Source organism: Sinocyclocheilus anshuiensis, unplaced genomic scaffold (genome assembly GCF_001515605.1).
Source record: "Sinocyclocheilus anshuiensis isolate Anshui unplaced genomic scaffold, SAMN03320099.WGS_v1.1 scaffold208, whole genome shotgun sequence".
NCBI classification, from domain to species: domain Eukaryota; kingdom Metazoa; phylum Chordata; class Actinopteri; order Cypriniformes; family Cyprinidae; genus Sinocyclocheilus; species Sinocyclocheilus anshuiensis.
This window is the reverse complement of record NW_015557186.1, coordinates 564,623-574,241: the sequence shown is the minus strand read 5'-3', so window position 1 is coordinate 574,241 and position 9,619 is coordinate 564,623. Positions and strand designations below refer to the sequence as shown.

The 9,619-nt window shown below is 33.5% G+C and overlaps 1 long non-coding RNA gene across 1 annotated transcript in view; it reads right to left on the bottom strand.

The window, feature by feature from the left end:
- LOC107678751 (uncharacterized) overlaps nt 1–7,243 on the bottom strand; it is a 19,912-nt gene extending 12,669 nt beyond the window's left edge. The window contains exons 1-2 of the long non-coding RNA XR_001632964.1: nt 7,177–7,243; nt 3,842–3,844 (exon numbers count right to left, since the gene is read on the bottom strand). This is a non-coding gene — a long non-coding RNA (uncharacterized LOC107678751). The remainder of the gene's footprint in view (nt 1–3,841; nt 3,845–7,176) is intronic.
- Between the last annotated feature and the right edge of the window lie 2,376 nt (nt 7,244–9,619).

The following is a 9,619-nucleotide window of genomic DNA, read 5'->3' as shown; positions in this document are numbered from 1 at the left end:
AGTCATAATTATTCTTTTATAATGTTGACAGAACCCCCCCCCTCCTCCTTTTTTTATTGAAGTTTAACAGTTTATTGAAGTAATAAAAAATTATAACAAAGTCATAATTCTGAGTTTATTGTCATTTTAGACAAAATATTTTTAAAAGTTTGCCTACATGTTTTTTTTACTTTTGCGTCTCAAAGGGAAACTCCTACAAATGCATATTCAATAAGGTCAGGTGCAAAAATAACTGTGTCCTAAATCATAATTATGAATTAAAAGTCTAAATTATGAGATACTAAGTCATAATTATAAGATAAGTTAATTTATGACAAAAAGTTATAATTATGACAAACACAAAAATACTATATCTTATACTAATTGATAATAAAATAATAAAAAAATAAAAGTCACCAATTTGACACACTAAGTCATAATTATGAGATAAAAAGTCATAACTATATACTAAGTGATCATTTTGAGATAAATCGAAATTATGAGATAGAAAGTCAAAATAATAACAAAGTCATAATTATGAGATAAAAAGTCATAATTATGACACACTCGGTCAATTATGAGATAAAAAAGTACAAATTATGAGATAGAAAGTCAAAATTACGACATAAGTCATTATTATGAGATTAAAATGGCATAATTATGAGATAAAAAAGTCAGAGTTATGAGACGAGTCATAATTATGGTATACTAAGTCATAATTTTGACATAAAAAGTCATAATTATTACTTTATAATGTTGACAGAACCCCCCCCCCTCCTCCTTTTTTTATTGAAGTTTAACAGTTTATTGAAGTAATAAAAAATTATAACAAAGTCATAATTCTGAGTTTATTGTCATTTTAGACAAAATATTTTTAAAAGTTTGCCTACATGTTTTTTTTTTTGTTGAGTATCATATTTGATCTATCAGGGTTTTATGGCTCATATAGTCTGATATAGTGAGAATATGGAGGAAAAAACAGCTCAATTTTATTCAGAGATTCAAACTAAGCAAAAATATGAATTTGGTGCAGATGCTGATGCTTATATGGACAAAAAAATGATGATTGAGAGATACAAATAAACATTCCTCAAAAACCCAATGAACCAATTTGACACACTAAGTCATAATTATGAGATAAAAAGTCATAACTATATACTAAGTGATCATTTTGAGATAAGTCGAAATTATGAGATAGAAAGTCAAAATTATTACAAAGTCATAATTATGAGATAAAAAGTCATAATTATGACACACTTGGTCAATGATGAGATAAAAAGTACAAATTATGAGATAGAAAGTCAAAATTACGACAGAAGTCATTATTAAGAGATTAAAATGGCATAATTATGAGATAAAAAAGTCAGAGTTATGAGATGAGTCATAATTATGGCACACTAAGTCATAATTTTGACATAAAAAGTCATAATTATGACTTTATAAAGTAGTCACAACCCCAAGTTTAACAGTTTATTGAAATTTTAGACAAAGTATTTTTAAAATCTTTTAAAAAGTTTGCCTACATGTTTTTTTGTTATCATATTTGATTCATCAGGATTTTGAAGCTTGTGAAGATCATTCCTCCGCTGAGGAACAGTGAAAGTAAAGCTTCTGGAAACAAACGCTCCTCAAAAGATCCTGATGATCAGATTTGAGACTCTAAAACATGATTGATGGAGAATCAAGTAAAGCTGAGCTGCTTCAGTCCAGTAAGTGTTCATCTGGAGATATTACTGCAGTTATTATGAACTTTACTTGATAAAAATCAGTCAAGATTTGACAGCAGAAAGACACGAGAAGCTGGATAAAAATCAGACAACAGAAGACATGGAGGAGATCTAGTGTGAAACAGGTTTAACAGCAGAGTTTGATCATTTAGAGGTGTAGAAATTCATTAAATATAATTTATATGGTTCATATCGAGGTCTTTTTAGCTCTGCAGTTGTTTGTGATTCTTACAAAAGTACTGCAATGAACTAGGAATGCAAATACACGTCCAAATGTGATTTATATTGTGCAGGTCTGATGATGGACGTAACGCAGATGTTTTGAGTTCACTTACACTCACATGATATGATTTTTTAATAATTACTTCTATCTCAAACGTTTGGACGGCCAAAGAAAATACAGAAACAGTGTTTACCTCAGCGTTCGCCAAGCAGCAGAAGTGAGATTAATGGTTTACAGACTCTTATTTTAGAAAGCAAGAAACACTAGTTTTAAGTGTTTAAGTCTTTTCACACAGTGTTACTCAGCGAGATTTACTGATGAAACGCCACTCGTTCAGCGTTCGGCAAACATCATTCACGATCTGTTAGATAAAGAGATGAATGTTTTATGTGTGGGAGTTCTTCTTTAAAGCATATGGAAACAAAAAAAGGTGTTTATTTGCACTTGTTTTGCCAGCTGTTAATCACAAGCATCATGCTATATAAAGCTAAAGCACATTAAGTGCTAAATTCACTCGAGTGAGTTTGGGGCGGGGCTTTCTGTTCATCTGACCAATAGCAGATGAGGATGGAAATCTTTGGGAAACATGTTTGTAGGTGACACTTTAGTTGAGGCCTTTATATATAATTCATTATTAAATTATATTTTAAAATTTTATTTTTTAAATAAATAATAAATTACACAATATTTATTATTTATTTAAAAATTCTATGAATATTTTTTATAATGTATTTTACATCATAAATGTGTTTTGCCTTATAATGCATTGTATGACATTATAATACTTATTTATTCACCTTTAATGTAATGCATTAAAACACAGGACAAGCAACGAATGTCAGATGTAATATTCTGCAAATGTTATAATGCATTTGAACTTATTTGTGAAAATATACAATGCATTATAACGTACATTATGAATGCTAATTTTTGTGCAAGTGCTGCAGAAATAACACTTTACAAAACTTAATATACTTTATAAAAATGTATAATTTTATAAACAATTAAAATCAATTCTACTCTAGAAATATTACTTAATGTGTAATGCATTATATAATGCACTTGATATATAATGCATTATACATAATGTATTATAAAAGTATTTTATATTTTTACATTTTAAAATTTTCAATAAATCATTGTTAGAAATAACACTTTACAGAACACATACATATACCTTAATGGTATTAAAATTAAAAAGCTACTAGAAGATTACATGATATAATCCATTATACAAGTATTTTATATTTTAAAATTATAATATTGTATGTAGTTTTTTCATAATGTATTAAAAATTTAATATTTTTAAATAATTATATTAATATAAAATAATGTAATATTAATATAACAGAAGTATGCTACATTGCCACCAGGGTTTTTATTGTTAACTAATATATATATATATATATATAACTTAATTAAAAAAATTTACAATATAGATATGTTTTAAAGAACAGAGACTAATAAAAAATGCCAAAAACACACAGCATAATTACTAAAACCAACTAAAATTAAAATATTGTCAAACACAATTATAGTAAATTAATTATACTGAAATAACACAGATTGTCACATGACCTCATATTCACTGAGTTATCACGATAAATAAGTTATTATGCCTTCTTTATTTAATTTTGTACAATTGAGTACATTGCAATTTGTATATCAAATATAACTTTTCATTTATTGAAATGAATTAAGCTGAAATAAAACAAATATTAGATTAAAAGCTTCAGCTAACTTAAACAGCTAAAAGAAAAAAGTTGTTACATTACTAAAAGTACTAAAATGACTAAAACTGAAATTTAATGCTAAAAAAATGTAAATAGTAATAAAAATGAGGAATTAAAATTAAAACAGAAAATATAAAAATAAAGCTTATTTAAAACATTATAAGTAATACTAAAAACACTGCCTAAATGCAACTGCACATTTTTGCAAATTTAGTGTCAATCTGATATTCCATGCATACAGGAATATATATTTACTGTACTAGTAATATGCATGCAAGTAATAAATGATTTTTCAACGTTGTAAATAAAGATTATTGGAGTACATTTCACAAGAAAATATTATTTCAGTTTTTCTACATCAAAATTTCACATTTAATTGCTGTGAAAATTGTTTCTGTCATTTATTTTCTGCATGTGCCACTGTGACGTCTTTATCAACACACTTTCATTGCTTTTGTCTTTAAACAATCACAAATGCAAACAGAGCCGACTGCTTGACCTTTGACCCTCATGGCCAGAGGCTTGATCCTGTTCCATCTGCAGTGAATAACGAGCTGTCAATCAAGTGCAAGGCCACGCCCTCAGGCTTATCAGGATGAAATAAAGCCGCATTGACTGTAGGTCTGCAGTGAGACTCTCATGAACTCAAGTGTTTTAATAGATGCTGATCTGAAATTTACAGCATGTTTTGATAGAACATCAAGCACTTTTATATTGAAACATCTTTTAATGGGTTTTCATGGACACCATGAGGATGAGGTTGAGTTCTGAATAATTGCAAACCCAGAGTCTGTTATGACTGAATGTGCATGTGCTGCTGAATGCAGCTGTGGTCAGTGTGAATGTGAGGGTTGTGCGGCTGAACAATGAAGCAGCTCATCCAATCATGCGCAGCACAACGAGGGCTCTCCCAGCATGCCGAGCGGGTCGCCTGATGACTGGCGTCCAGCGCTGGACAATGAGGAACCGCATGCATTGAGTTTGGGACAAAAGCAGCCAGTACTGAAGGCTTGTGCAGTGAATGCGCTCTTGAGCCACACATATGCCAAGAGCGTCTCATGATGAGCTGTTTCACACACACACTCACACACACACATACACATGCACATACACATACACATACACATACTCACTCACTCACATACACACACTCACTCACTCACTCACTCACTCACACATCACACACACAAATCAGAGAGTGTGTGTGTGTGTGTGTGTGTGTGTGTGTGTGTGTGTGTGTGTGTGTGTGTGTGTGTGTATTCTCACTCAAACATATTGTTTTCGTGCTTGGAAGTACATAATACCGAACGTGGCACATCTAGTAATGTCTGAGTCGATCTGATGTGCTCTGATAATACACTTACAGCTCATTATAGCCTCGTGTTTCACAACATTATGAACTGCAGATGAAATGTTGTTAATGACAGCTTCTGCTCTACTGTATTCCTGAAGAGTCTGTTGATTTGATTTGGCACTGATTTGACAGTGGAGTTTATTTGATTTTGGTTGGTATCTAGTTGGAGACGGTTGAACAAATCTGCAAACATTAATACAGACCAGAACAAACCAGAGAGAGAATAAAGCCATACGCCAATAAGAGGATGTTTGTTCTAATAAAACTCACTGCAATGCATGTCGGTAATAATAATAATAATAATTGATTTATTGTTGTTGTTGTTATTGGAATAATAATAGTTTATTATTATTATTATTATTTACTATGCAATTATATTTATCAGTATTTATGTATACATTAATATTTGTTATATTTACATTACCAGTCAAAAGTTTGGAATAATTATGTTTTTAATGTTACTGAAAGAAGTCTCTTCTGCTCACCGAGGCTGCATGTATTTGTTTAAAAATACAGTAAAAACGATTTATTATTACGATTTAAAACATCTGTTTTCTATGTGAATCTCTGTTAAACTGTAATGTATTTCTGTGATGCGCAGCTGTATTTTCAGCATCATTACTCCAGTCTTCAGTGTCACATGATCTTCAGAAATCATTCTAATATGCTGATTTGCTGCTCAAGAAATATTTCTGATTATTATCAATGCTGAAAACAGTTGTGCTGCACAATATTTTTGTGGAAACAGTGATATATTTTATTTTTCAAGATTCAGAGATGAATAGAAAGTTCAAAAGAACAGCTTTTATTTGAAACAGAAATCGTCTGTAACATTATATTGTATGCATCCTTGATGAATAAAAGTATTTGTTTCATTCAAAAAGTGAAAACTTTTGAATGGTAGTGTATGATGATTTTTGGAGCTGATCTGCACCAAACTTTTCACCTGTTGTGTAATTTATTGATTCATATTTGCAAAAATGTTTGCATCAGAAGTGCTGTCTAGGTGGTCGGCGGCTCACTATGTTTTGGCACGGAGCCGCAGTATCACCGCTGAAAGATGTTGTGAACCCTGAGTGAAGCTCACAGCTGCTGTAATGATGACTTCCAGATGCACAGAGCTGTTGATGCTGAAAATACAGCTGCGCATCACAGAAATAAATTACAGTTTAACAGAGATTCACATAGAAAACAGCTGTTAGAAATTATAATAATATTTCACATTTTGAATCAAATAAATGGAGATTTCTCTTCAAAAACATTAGAAAATCTTAATAACCACAAACCTTTGAATGCAAATGTATTTATCTGTGTAACGCCAAGCCAGCAGAGGGAGCCCTCGCCCGAGTACTGACCGTGCTCCACTCCCTCTGTTTCCTCTACTTCCATTTCCTTTGACGAACGATCTGCCTGCTTCTCTGACTTTGACCCTCTGCCTGATTATCGACATCTGTTTAAAGCCTTGACCTTTAATAAACTTCCGCTCATGGATTCTAACCAAACTCCAGCATCTCTGTTACAATCTGCTAAATTATGCGACACATTTTGCATAATACACAAATTGTTTAGATTTTGTCATATGGGTCTCTGTTTTCTCATATGCAGAAAGTTTCCTGTACGAGGTAGGGTTAGGTTTAGGGTTGGTGTAGGGCAATAGCACATACAGTTTGTACAGTATAAAAACCATTACACCTATGGAGAGTCCCCACAATTCACAAAAGTAAGTGTGTGTGTGTGTGTGTGTGTGTGTGTGTGTGTGAGAGAGAGAGAGAGTCTCTATTAAAGTCGTATGTTGGGTGCAGGAGTTACGCTGGGATGCGGTCCAGCTGCTTCTTGGCATCATAGAATCACTGCATTTAATCAGAGAAATGACACCGAAAGTTAAAAACACTGGAAGAGCCAGAATGAACGACGGCTGGAAATCACATTTAAACTCCAGCTGAGCATCAGGTTGCAATTCAGCAGGTGCAGAGTGATTACTCTGACATAGAAAACATTAAATATAACAGAAGAACAGTGAAGGACTTTAATGGGAAGAGGACAACACAAAAACAATATGACCTTTCTCGTCTTCATGTGAGCCTAACGGAGCGTTTCAACCCAAACCTAACAATGGATCATCAGTCAAACACAGGCAGAAGACAGTTCACCCAAATTCACTGAAAATGTGCTCAGGCCATCAGAGATTAGGATGAGTTTGTGTCTTCATCAGATTTGGAGAAATGTAATATGTGGCTGGATTTTTTCTCTCCTGATTCAGACCAGAACACTTTTTCACTGGAGGAAGAGTTATTATGGATTATGGACTCAATTTTAGCGATGGATTTGTTTCTTTCAAACACTCTTTTGTCTTCTCCAGATGTTAACTGATGGACTGGAGTGCTGTGGATTACTTGTGGATTATTGTGATGTTTTTATCAGCTGTTTGGACTCTCATTCTGATGGCACCCATTCACTTGCAGTGAGACACTGATGCAATGCTACATTTCTCCAAATCTGATGAAGAAACAAACTCATCTACATCTCTGAGGATCTGAGTGTGAGCACATTTACAGCACAATCTTTATTTTGGGTGAACTCTTTCTTTAAGAGAGCTTTAGGTTTCAGCATGACTAATGGGTGGGTGATTGAACGTCTAATTCACACACGCATGTAAACACAAGCAGCGTTGGCCCGAGGGAGTTGAGTCTCACGCCAGCCGCTTCAGTGTGTGCTGCATGCAGCGGGAACGACGCCAGCGACCGCAAGAGCTTCTCTCCAGAGAGACAGAGAGAGAGAGAGAGAGACGGCTTTCAGCTGCAGGGGTTTGAGGGGGAGAGTGACGTTTGGACGGGGCCAAAAAATCAACAACTCCACAACAGACAGACAGACACTAAAACTGCTCCAACAGCCCCTGCCAGTCTAAATGAATTTTACACACATAAACACAAATGATACAGCTGACTGCATGAAATTATCTGCAGCTATTCATGTGCACCAGAGAGACAAAACCAGCCTTATTTGAGATATATATATATGTATATATATATATATTTATTTTTTTTTACTTTTCGAATACTTGATCATACTGACATTCACATTCAGAAACCGCATGAATGTCATTGAACAGAACAGTGTCTGCGACATCCAGTGTCTTTAAAAGTTAAAGAGATAACTGGTCTGACTCATTTCTCTGAACTCATTCATTCACATTATCATGCTGTAGTGTTTAATCTGCTGTGCTTCATTTACTCAGAAGCACATAACCTACATCGTCCTGCTGCACCGAGGTGTGCATGAAACTACCTTGTTGGAAAAGCAGTTTGGTTGCACAAGCCTGCTGCCTAAATGTCGTATTTTGAGTAGAAAATGCAACAAAACTAAACTGTCCATGATTCTGTAATCGACGCCCTCGACTCGTGAAGTCAGTGCTGGTCATTTCAACATCATGCTCTGCTTCTATCATTTACAACAAACTTTGTGTCTTGTGCTCATGATCTAAGATGCTTAAACTGCTGTCTAGATAGGTAGCTCAATGAGTTTTGGAACGCAAACTCACACACAAACCACAAGAGAATTATTTGCACTCTGCAGGGCAATATAAGCACGCACACACACACACACACACACACAGAGAGACTGTGGTCAGTGAATTAGCACGGCACCTGATAAAAGAGACTGAGACCCTGTGTGACATGAGAAAACACTGAGTCACCGCCGCCGTGTGTGTGTGTGTGTGTGTGTGTGTGTGTGGGAGTGTTTGAGAGAGAAAGGAGACTGTGGAGGAGGCAGTTATTTATATATTTAACCCTTAATGATGCTGGATGTCTCACACACTGTTCTGTTCGATGACGTTTAAAACCCTTGTACGCTCTAACCTTTTTTTATTTTTCTGAAATCGTTGTAATATATTTTTGTTCAATAATATTTTTTCTTTTTTCTTTTGTATTTTGAAAGAATTTTATGGTAATAATTAATATTTATGCAATAATAATTATAAATTTTTTCAATCAAAAAATGTTTTCTCAAATTTTGTAAAATAATTTTTCAATCAATGCAGTATCTCTGATTCAAATAGAGACTAGGCCTTTAAAATCCATTTTTTAAGGCAGATTAGCACCTCCTGGTGAGAGCAAAGAAAGAAAAACATGTAATTTCATGGTGTAAACACTAGATGCCTGTATAGAAATCTATAGAGAGGCTTTTGAATTCCCTAGTTGTTTTTATACATAATTGTTTACTTTTATTAGGTTGTGGATTTAAATGTATATTAAGGCATTCTCAAAGACTATGTTTTGTCAAGGTTTATATTTTTTTTGTTGTTTTAAATGTTGATTTGAAGTGTCAGTTTTTGCATACCTGAATACAGAAAGCATTTTGTTTTACAAAACATTAAAATTCTATGAAAATGTAACAAGAATAAACAGGAATGCTTTATCAGAGCTTAATCCTTCTAGGCCTGATCTGATTTTAACCTCTTATTTCAGTCTTCTGACTCATTTTGGCTATATGATTATAGCCATACCAATTCATTTGAGTGTGTATAATTGTGTGTGCGTGTGTGTGTGTGTGTGTGTGTGTGTGTGTGTGTGAGATATCATCTGTTCAGACAGTCTTTCTTAAT